Below are 11,457 nucleotides of genomic sequence, written 5' to 3' on the forward strand. Positions count from 1 at the left end.
TTATCACTTAACTGGAGAATTTAAGCTTTTGCAGTCAATGCAATTCCTAATAATACTTTAAACTCATATCTGCCTGATATCTGTGTATATGTATTAGCACATCTGTTCTAGTTTGTTTTTTTCTTAATTTTTAACACTTAAGGTTGGTTATTTGTTATTCTGTTTTTCTTCTCATATTTGGAATTTATATATTTCCATATTATTTTAGGATTACAGAATTCATATGTTGAAACCTAAAGCCCAATGTAATGGCATTAGGAGGTGGGGGTGGGGTGCGCTTTGGAAGATGATTAGATCAAGAGGGCAGAGTCCTCATGGGTAGGACTGAAATTACAATATGTAACTGAATTATCAAATGTTCTTGTCTGTTCAGGCTGCTCTAACAAAATAGCACAGACAACGTACCTTATGAACAACAGAAATTAATAATTAATTTCTCACCGTTCTGGAAGCTGGAAGTCCAAAATCAGGATGTCAGCATGGTCAGGTTCTGTCTGGTGAGAGTCTGTTTCCTGATGGATAAATGGTTGGCCATCTTGACGTAATCTCACATGGCAGAAGGGGCCAAAGAACTTTTTCTGGGTCTCTTTTATAAGGTCACTGATCCTACCTATGAGGACTCTTCCCTCATGATCTAATCATCTTCCAGAGTCCCCACCTCATAATACCATTCGCTTGGGCTTTAGATTCAGCATTTGAATTTTAGAGGACGCAAACATTCAGACCATAGCAAATATACCTATGATTTGTCCTAGCATCTTACTCTTAATATTTTTTCCAGGAAAAATCACAAATATATAATAAATTCTTCATTGCAATCCTATTAACTAGGCTGAGGGGGTCCTGGATGGCTCAGTCAGTTAGGCATCTGACTTCATGGGTTCTTGAGCCCTGTGTTTAGGCTCTCTGCTCTCAGCGCAGAGCCAGCTTCGGATCCTCTGTCTCCTTCTCTCTGTCCTTTCCCCGCTTGCTCTTTCTCTCTCTCTCTCTCTCAAAAATAAATGACACATTTTTAAACAATAGGCTGAAATATTTTTATTAAAGTTTAAATATCTGATATCAGGTGGTTAAATAAAACTTTACAGTGGAATAAAGTCTGTCATTTAAAATTGTATTTTTAAAAGATAAGTAATGAAATAACTATTATCACAATACAATGTTAACAAAGAAGGACAGGAAAAATCCAGCATAATTTCATTGCATGTAGATATATACACACGTGTATAGTCACATATATATTTATGCATATATATGAGTATACACATACATTTGTTATATGAAGATCTTAGAAAAAATATTGCTGCTAGTAATTATAGTGTAGTGGTGAGATTAGGAGTGATAAAAGCTTTTTTTCTTTTGACCAATATTTTATGTATTTTCTAAGAGAATACATTTTTGTAGTGATAAAAAAACAATCGTTAAACACTATTGGGAAATGCAGAGCACAGAATAGTGTTAGCTACAAAAGTGTAAGTGAAAAAATTAATCCTAGCTCTGCTGGAGACTATATGATTTTATTTGTGTTACCATCTTTTAATAAAAAAACGATCGCTTTTCCTTAAAATATAAAATAAAGCACAAACCTCGCGGACAGAGACTGTGAGCACAGCCTGAGCACTAGAAGAGGAAATTGTATAGATCCAGTATAATCCTACTTCAAATATAGAATTTCTCACCGCACATATCCAGTTGTGTCTGTCAGGTACAAACTGTTATTGCTATCATTAGCCAACAAGTAAATCCCTGATAAATGAGCATGCCAGAGGGTGCCCCTTCAGTCATCTTTGGCTCAGCCCTGCCATTAATCTCGGGAAAGACTCTTCTGTGATCTTGCAGCCCTTCTCATGTGCTGTGACCTTGGGCTGCAGGCTCTGACCTTGGACTAAGAACAGGAAATTGAGATATCCTCATTGAGTGAGAATTCAGGCTTGACAACTTTTGTGAAGCATTTCACCTACTGTTAAGTCACAGCTTCCTTTTCTGTCATAAGCCCTCGCCCATATGCACACAGATGTAAACACACCCAAATCATTCTTGCCATAGGAAGAATAAAAGCCTTGGGGGAATAGGAGGGGCAGAAAACACTAGGCTTTGGTTACTGCTGTGTTTTTGACCCTTGTGTTGATGGTGGTGTTAAAGACAACTTCTAACTTGATTCCACATCCGAATATTAAAATGAAAAGAAAAAGCTTATTTATGGATTTCCATTTTATCTCCAGAATTACCAGTTTATTATTTAAAAGCAGTACATTCTAATTTTTTCAGTAGAAGTTACGTGAGAAGAAATGTTGCCCATCACTGGATTCTACATATTTCTTACCTGGTGAAAAATAAGTAAAAACAACCTCCCCCCCAAACAAAAATAAATACCTCCGATGTTGGAAAGACCCCCCCGCCAAGGAGAGCCCATCGAATCCTCTGTGTTCACTCCTGTGTATAATTCCCTCCCTGTAATGATTATTTACATGGAGGTACTCCATTAGTTGGTCAAACATTAATCTAAGTGTTGCTATTAGGGTATTTTGTAGGTGTAGTTGACATCTACAGTAATTGACTTTGAGTAAAGGAGATTACCATCAACAATTTGGGTGGGCCTCATATAGTCTGTCAAAGGTGTTAAGACTAAAAACTGAGATTTCCCAGAGAAAAAGAAACTCTACCTGAAGACCAGAGTTTCAACTCCTGAGTTTCCTGTTTAGTAGTTGACCTTACAGATTTCAGACTTTCCAACCCCACACTTATGTAGCTGGTTACTTAAATTCTCTTTCTCTCACTCTCACTCTCAATCTCGGTCTCGCCCTTGCTCTGTGTGTTGGGGGGTGGGGGTATATATGTATATATTCTATTGGTGCTGTCTCTCTAGAGAACTCTGGTACAGTGTGTTTGTAAATTTTTTTTTGTTTTTAATAATCTCATTATAACACATAAACAGAGTTCCAAATCTTCTTTACTAATTCACAGTGTGGTTTAGACACCTATTTATAAATCAGAATGTACACAATGTTACCTTTACCAATATTCAGTGGACATCACATTTACAAACCATATTTTATCTATAAGCATAGATAAAAAGGTAAGAATAATAGGTATTCTAGCTTTTAATCCCATGTAGTCTGAAAGTTCGATATAGTATGTTTAAAGTTGTATAATGTGGGGCACCTGGTGGTTCAGTTGGTTAAACATCTGACTTCGGCTCAGGTCATGATCTCACAGTTTGTGGGTTTGAGCCCCACATCAGGCTCTGTGCTGACAGCTCAGAGCCTGGAGCCTGCTTCGGATTCTGTGTCTCCCTCTCTCTTTCCCCCTGCCCTGCTTGTGCTCTGTCTCTCTCTCTGTCTCTCAAAAATAAATAAACGTTAATGGGGCGCCTGGGTGGCTTAGTCGGTTAAGCGTCCGACTTTCGCTTGGGTCATGATCTCGCGGTTCGTGGGTTCGAGCCCCGCGTCAGGCTCTGTGCTGACTGCCAGCTCAGAGCCTGGAGCCTGTTTCAGTCTGTGACTCCCTCTCTCTCTGACCCTCCCCTGCTCACGCTGTCTCTCTCTCTCTCCTAGAAATAAATAAAACATTAAAAAATTAAAAATAAATAAATAAATAAACGTTAAAAAAGTAAAAACAAAACAAAACAAAAAACCCCAAAGTTGTAAAATGCTTAACATGGAATAATTCAGCTTCAGTGATGCATTCTGGGTTTTAATTCCCCCCAGAACAAAGTGAAAGCCGGGTGTTCTAAGAGTCATGATTCCATTTTTTTCCTCGGTTATGGCCTAACTTTGAAGTGTCTCCCAGGAGTTGTGTGGCCCAAAGGGTATTCTTTGCTTTGCAAACATTTGCTTTGGCTTCCCGAGGTTACAGTTTTATTCACAAGATCAACTCTCTTATGAGGTTGAGACCCAGCATACTGGCTTTGTGGACATCATTTATATCTTCTCTTTTTCCCAGTATCATTAATTCATAAGATAAAAATCATTTTCGTAAAATATCATTTTAAAATTAGAGAAGTATGCTACAGTTGACATAAAAACCAAAACCAAAATGATCTTGGAAAATCAGGAAGTGATTAGTTCAAGGAATAGAATAAAAGAATCTAACATTTAAGGCTTGAGAAAATAACATAAAAGTTTTTTTAATACAATATATTTTAAATTTGTACATGCTTATCTTCCAAGATGTAAATTTATTGCAACTTGAGACTAGAATTATGGTATCATGAACATGCTCTGATCATACTATTATCTTTTTCACCAAGAGATTTCACTTTTGTATTTTAATTTCAGTGTCAGAATGACTGCCATATGTGATCTATACTTTCTTGAGTGTTCTGAATTCCATTTGTTATAAAAAGGCAAAAAAAATTTTTTTTGAACAACATGCTGTAGGCCCTCCAGCCTGGGCACAAGATAGAAACCCTTGAGTTCTCTGTAATATGGCTTTGTGAGATGCCAGTGAGGCAAACTGGTTGTCTTTGCTTAAAAACCTCAAACCCAGTCACCCCAGCCTCCCAGCTCTGTAGCTTTTTCTTGACAGTGCGAATCCTACTTGTGAATTCAAAGCGGAGAAGAGGGTTAGTGAGTATAAAGTATAAATTCCCAAGTGTAAGGTTAGGGCTAGAAGGGGTTTTCTGTAAGTGACTGAGGGAGGCACACTGCCTGTAAGGAGACAGAATCAGTCAAGAGGTTGAAGTCGTAAGTGGGAAGGCACCAATGCACGTCAAATTTGAAAAAACGAAAGCATGGCTTTAAAAGGAGAAAATAAGAAAAGCATCTGTGGATAAGACATCAGAGAATAGAAGACTTGCAGCCTGTAGGAGTTTTGATGATTGAGAAATTTGTCAATAAACTAACAAGTTTATCTGCTTCCCAACAGTGGAGAGAAGGTGGACAGTACTATTTAGATAATCTGTACAAACAATACTCTTTATCCTATTTCTTCTTTTAAGATCTGTCTCTAAGAAGTAAAACTTGGAGGAATTTTTCAGTCTATTTCCAAGATACCATCTGTCTCACCTAGTGTCTGGAATATAAGAGTTATTCATTAGATGAGTGAGCATTGAGTGCATTTTCACTAAAGTGTCAATGACTCATAACCAGACTCCATGGGGATTTATAGAACTAAAGGGAATGAGAGGTGTTGGAGGAAGGAGGTCTAAAGGTCTAAAACCTTGTGAGGCTTCCTCACTGCCATGGTGGCATCTCAGGTATTCAGAAGCAGATGCCAGCATCTATTTTGGACTGAAAGATCATGAATTCACCTCTTTAGCCAAGAGATGAGTGATAAGTCACTGCACCCTGACTCCACTAAGCCATTATCATTTGCTGTCCAGAAAATAACAAAGTAACAACTATGTTGAGAATAGGGATTCTGGACCAATGTTACTGCTTGTCATCTCTAGATGGGTTTATAATATCTATTTATAAAGATAAATAATGAAATAATGAGCTGGCATTCAAATTTATACATATATGCATTCATGTTTCCTTCCACCATACCATGTTACTCTTACACTCTCAAGGAACAGAAAGGAGAAAGGATATAGAATATTTTTGCCATAAATCACAGTTTCTGTTAACATTCTGAGAGCAGTCTTTATACTGAATACCATTTACATGTACCTGAGAGCCCAGCAGTGTGATTTCAGAGACATAACGCAGAGAAAAGAAATGCACGCAAAGGCTCAGGTAAGTGGGAAAAGTCTATGCAAAGACTTGTATTTCTATGGCTATATAAGAAGGGAGGCTCACTGGAGTTTATGTTATTGCCATAAATGATCAATGTAGTTTTAAGAATACATTTCAACAAGACAGATTTAAAATTTTTTCAGACCCGTATGTATGTATGCATATATATTCTTGTCCATGGATACGTATGCACATAATTTGCACCTACTTTTCTATATGTCTAGCTATCCACTTAGTATGTAAAGCTATATGTTTGTATGCCTGATGTGTTCTTAGTGAATATTGCCTGAATTGGCATTCTGACTCTTAGAACAGTAGATCTTCTATATTTTTGTGGCTTTTAAACATTGAGATACATATGATTGAACCAAAATTCATTTTTAAAAGCAGATATTACTTCATAAGCGGATTGTATTTGATTAATGGAAAATAAATCTTTGTTTCCTAATGTAAACCTAAAGTTGATAAAGAGGCACTTCCCATGTATAAATACACCCAATTTCTACTTACAGACAAAAAGATAAAAACTTCCCCAGATCATGGACACACCACTAAAACCCCAAGTGAAACATGACATACAGGTACTAATTTGTTTTAACATTTGTTTAGAATGAAATGGAAGCCTTTAGAGTGCTGTACCATGATGCCACTTCTCATTCTAGCTCCCATGTAGAAGTTCAGTAAAGCAACTTACCCATTGTGCTTATTCTCCAATGAGTATTTCCATAACTTAGAAAATTAAGCACTTGGTTTAATTATATAAACTCTTGAAAGACTACTAGAGTACTCTTTAGTATGAAAGTTCTTAATTTCAAAACGCTTATATTTTGCAAATTGCTTTCATACCCATCTCACCTGAGTCTCAGAACAACTTCATGAAGGTGGCAGATAGGGATCATTATCAGTATTTTGAAGAGGAAAATAAAAATCAAGGCACATATCTGTAAAGATACTTGAAAACGTGAAGTTTAGAATTTGCTTTATGTGTTAACAGATCCATTTTTCCCCCAACAGATTGTGCAAAAGTGCTTTTCTCAAAATCTTTGGCATTTATAGCTGTCAAAATAATACTTGAAGCAATAAAAACAACCTTCAAGCATAGAAAATAAGTTGCCATCAACCTTCAAATTAATATAAAATAATATTAAGTTCATAAATGCATCTTTTAGGGACAAAATTAAATTGTCACACTTTCAGAAACAATTGTTAAAGACACATGATTTCTCAGTGTATTTAAGTTCCTTACAGAAAGCCTGAATTTAGGATATTCTTTTACCCTAAACTGGAAAATTGCCCACAAATAATGATTCATTCTAAAGGTAATAACAAATATTCCTAGCCCACTGCATGTGTAAGCTAGCTTGATTCCATAACCACTGCTTTCTGCCCACCCAATAATTGTTTATTCTTAACCGATTATCCAAAAGGAGACAGCAGATTACTTATTTGTACTTTTTTAGTTAACTTGACCCTTTATTATTTTTTATTATTTTTTAATGTTTATTTATTTTTGAGAGATAGAGAGACAGAGAGACAAAGCGGGAGCCGGGGAGGGGCAGAGAGAGAGAGCGGGAGACACAGAATCTGAAGCAGGCTCCAGGCTCTGAGCTGACAGCACAGAGCCCGATGCAGGGCTCGAACCCATGAACCACAAGATCCTGTCCTGAGTCAAAGTTGGATGCTTAACCAACTGAGCCACCCAGATGCCCCTTGACCCTTTATTTTTTGGGATTCTGGAGAGGTGGGGGAACACTGTACTCTGTGATTTTTAATTTCAGATCTATCCCTGATAATATGCAATAACTAGAGGTCTCAATGAAATTAGATTTATGGGTGAATTCAATTGAAAATGATGCTGATATCTTCACTGTATTTCAATCACAAATATAGAAACCTTCCTATTATATATAGTAAAAAGGACTTTCACAGCAGTAATAAACCAAATGACTAAAAACTAATCTTTAAATGATCCGAGGAGGAACGATAAAGCTTAGCCTAAGTAGCAAACTACAAACTGGGGAGGGCTGCTTCATCCCCTGCAAGGTTCTCTAAAATAAATATATACCCTTAATACTAATGCCTCCTCATCTATACATACATTTCAGTAGCTAGTCAACAGAATAATATATTTTTAAAAAATTGTAGGCCCTTTTATATGCAGAAAAAGTATAGGAGACAAACATGAAAACAGGTTAGTTTGATTATAATGGCCAAAAAGAGTTGCTACTGCCACACCCAAAGCTATCACATTGCCATATCAAGGATCATGAGTATAAGTTTTTCTGGTATCAAAAGGGAATAGGAAGGGCTGGATGGATTCACTTTGGACTTCCTCTACTGACTGATAACCCCATTTGGTATTAATACAAGGGCATATTACTCTTTATTCAACTTGCTTCTCTAACTTGTCAGGATTCCACATTGGGGACTCTCTAGTTTACCTTCCAAGCTTGGAACTTGGAACTCATTGACACCATTCAACCGATAATGTTCCCTCTTTTGGTCATGCCCATCTCTTTTTATGGCTAGCAGAGATATATACTTTCTAAGGAGATAATTTGCCAATCAAAAACACTCCAATTTGCTAATGGGCCAACTGGAAATTTATGAAAAACTGAACTGTTTTGATTAATTTGAACAATTTTTTGTTTATAAACTGTCTTCATGGTTTGTTGCTCAATTTGTATATGCACTTTATATCTTGTTTTTATAAGAACATGAATGTGGGATGTACATGTATGTACACATATTATGTACATAAGCAAACATCTAGAAGGACACTTCTCAACATTTAATTTACATGATTCAAATGATGTTTATGAGTTCCTTGTTTTTGGTTTTATTTTCAGAACATTATTGGAAGTATTAAGAATATGGATTCTATTAAGATATTTCTATCATAGAATATTGATCTCAGATCCATGGTCAGATCCCTATAAATAATTTGGGGAAAGGCAGATACAAATGGAATAAATTAGCAGAATATGGGGTCCTTTAGATTACAAATAACAGTGACTGTTCTTAATTTCTAAGAAGTTGTGAAAACCAGACCACTGTGTCTCTATCATGACTGTGAGTCTCAGTTCCTTTTGGAAGCTTTTTTTAAATTTCGTTTACTTGTTTTAGTGTTTTGATTTTCTTCCTTTATTTTCTTTGAGTGTTCATACCTTACCTTATAATTACTAAATTACTGAGTCAGAATCTCAGATTATAATAGGTAGTAATTGAAAATTGTAAGTCTCTGGTATTCTATAGAGATACAACAGCAGAAATATGTTATTAACAGAAACATATTATTAAGTCAAAGCTAATCTTAAGAACAATGTAACTAAAATAAATTTAAAATATACATATATGTGTAAACAGCTCAAAGTTTTGAATAAAAATATCAAAAGAAATCTAACAGAGTAGGTCCCTATGGTGATGGATTGGTAATGGGTCTAGGAATTAGAGATACGAATGGAGGAATGAGATAAAATGAAATAATAGAGAAGTTGTGCACAGATTAGCATATGTGGTAAAGACAGTCATTATTCACCCAAACCACTTCCTCCTACGGAACACAGTGGAAGACTGTATCTCTTAGACTCCATGTGAGTATACTACAACCGTGTAAGTGAGTTTTGGATGATGAAATGTGGTAGAAATGAAAAACAGCACTTTTAGTCCTAATCATTTCACTTTGTGCATAATCATCCCCTTGTTCTCTTTTTCTCCCCTTGAGAATTCAGTGGCATCACAGATGAAAAGATCTTGGATACCTGAGTTACCACATAGAGTCTGCCGCTCTCACACTAGACTGTGACTGGGTGAGAAATAATCATTTAGGATGCTAAGCTAACGAGATGTATCATTAGAATACCCAGCAATAATCACTCTTCACATGAAGAATGATGCAGTGCCATAAAGACTATGATTAAATAAAATTTCTGTTTTTGTGGGAATGTAAAAGACTAGAGAGAAAGGAGAACAAAATAGAAAAAATGTTCCACCTATGAATATTTTACAATGCCATCAAACAAATATTCATACAGATTATTATATAAGCAAAAATCAGAGATGAGAATCCTATTTAAAAGGTTTACAAGTTTGAAGCCTGGCCATGTTGGAATAGCCAGAATCAAATATCCCTTTCTTCTGTTAAACACTAGATGACACAAATAAAAGAGTTGTTTTCAGAAACTGGAAAACACAGCGCAGGAGTATGACACCCAAGGCAAATAAACAAAGAGGTTAAAGCCATGGTTACCTCATTTGCTGTCTAAAAGCACTTTCTGGATCATGGCACTGGGAAGAGAAACCCAAGGAGAACAGTGTAGTCTCCTTGCTGTTTGAGAAAACAAAAATTGCTGTTGGGGAAGCCTGAGCCAGCTGGCCATGCAAGGCAGAGTACTATAAAGGATGGAGGTAGGCAGAGGAATCCTTTGAATCTTTGGCTGTGCGTTAAACTGTGCACACATAGGAGTAACCTCCATCAGGTGAGGCAGATAAAAATTCTGAGGAGATAATTCAGAGGTCACACAGGCCTCGGAGTCATTTAGATAACAGGTATCTGAGAGAGATACATAAAACACTTAGTAGCAGGAATGAACTAGCCTGGAGTAAAGGCTATTTTAGACCGGTCCTAACAAAGCTTGAAAAGAAGTGTCAAATGGACCAAGGTAATCAATGTGAAAATGTACCTTATCCCCAAATTTATCTACAGGTTATATCAGTCTCAATCAGATTCCCAGCAAACACCATAGAAATGTAAAAGTACATTCTAAATTCATGAAGAAATACAGAGAACTTAGAACAGCCCAAATAATTTTGAAAGATAAAAGAGCAACTTTGGAAGATTTGCAGTTGTATTCAAGAGTCATCATAAAGGTCAAAAATCACGACAATGTAGCATTAGCATAAAGATAAGGAGAAATGAATGAGGGGTGCCTGGCTGGCTCAGTCAGAGAAACATGTGATTCTTGATCTCAGGGTTGTGAGTTTGAGCCCCGTGTTGGGTGTAGAGATTACTTAAAAATTAAAAAAAGTAAAGATGTAAGTGCATGGACCAAAATAATGAGACCAGAAATAGAACCACATACATAAAGCCATTTGGCATTTGACGTAGTTTCCAAGGCAATTCAATGGAGTAGAACGAATCTTCAACAAATTATGCTGGAAATATGGGCTAGCCACATACAAATAATATGATGAACCTCAACTCTTATCTCATATTATACACAAAAACTAACTCAAAATGGGTGATAGACCTAAATGTAAATCCAAAACTACAAAACTTTTAGAAAAGAACATAGGTGAGATTAAAACACACAGAGTTGGACTTCCAAATCCTGGTCCACCATATAAGAAGTTTGCAAATTGCCACTATATTCTAACAAGAAAGTGAACAAACTAAAAAGCCAACAGCTCTTCTTAGATCTTTAAGAGAAGTGAGGTTACAAGGAAAATCATTGTCCCCCAAGTTGGAAATACAGACCGGTGAATACAGAGACTTACAAAACTCTACAGCAAAAATCCACCAGCCAAAACCTCTGTAGAAAGAGTTCTAGGGTAGGGAAAGCTGAACCCTCACAACTTTCTCGAAGCTCAGTGTGGACAACTCCAGGAACCGAGTCCTAGCCCCTGGGTTCATGCACATTTCCTTGAAGCTTTACCAGGTTCTCACAGGAGCCATTTTGAAATACCCCAGTATATTCTGTTTTCAACAGTGTCAACCCTCAGGACAATTTAACCATAGCCTATTCCTCTGGGCTTCTAACAGCCTAACTGACCTGAGGGAAAC

Source organism: Hyaena hyaena, unplaced genomic scaffold (genome assembly GCF_003009895.1).
Source record: "Hyaena hyaena isolate Hyena2069 unplaced genomic scaffold, ASM300989v1 scaffold_196, whole genome shotgun sequence".
In the NCBI taxonomy this organism is placed as follows: domain Eukaryota; kingdom Metazoa; phylum Chordata; class Mammalia; order Carnivora; family Hyaenidae; genus Hyaena; species Hyaena hyaena.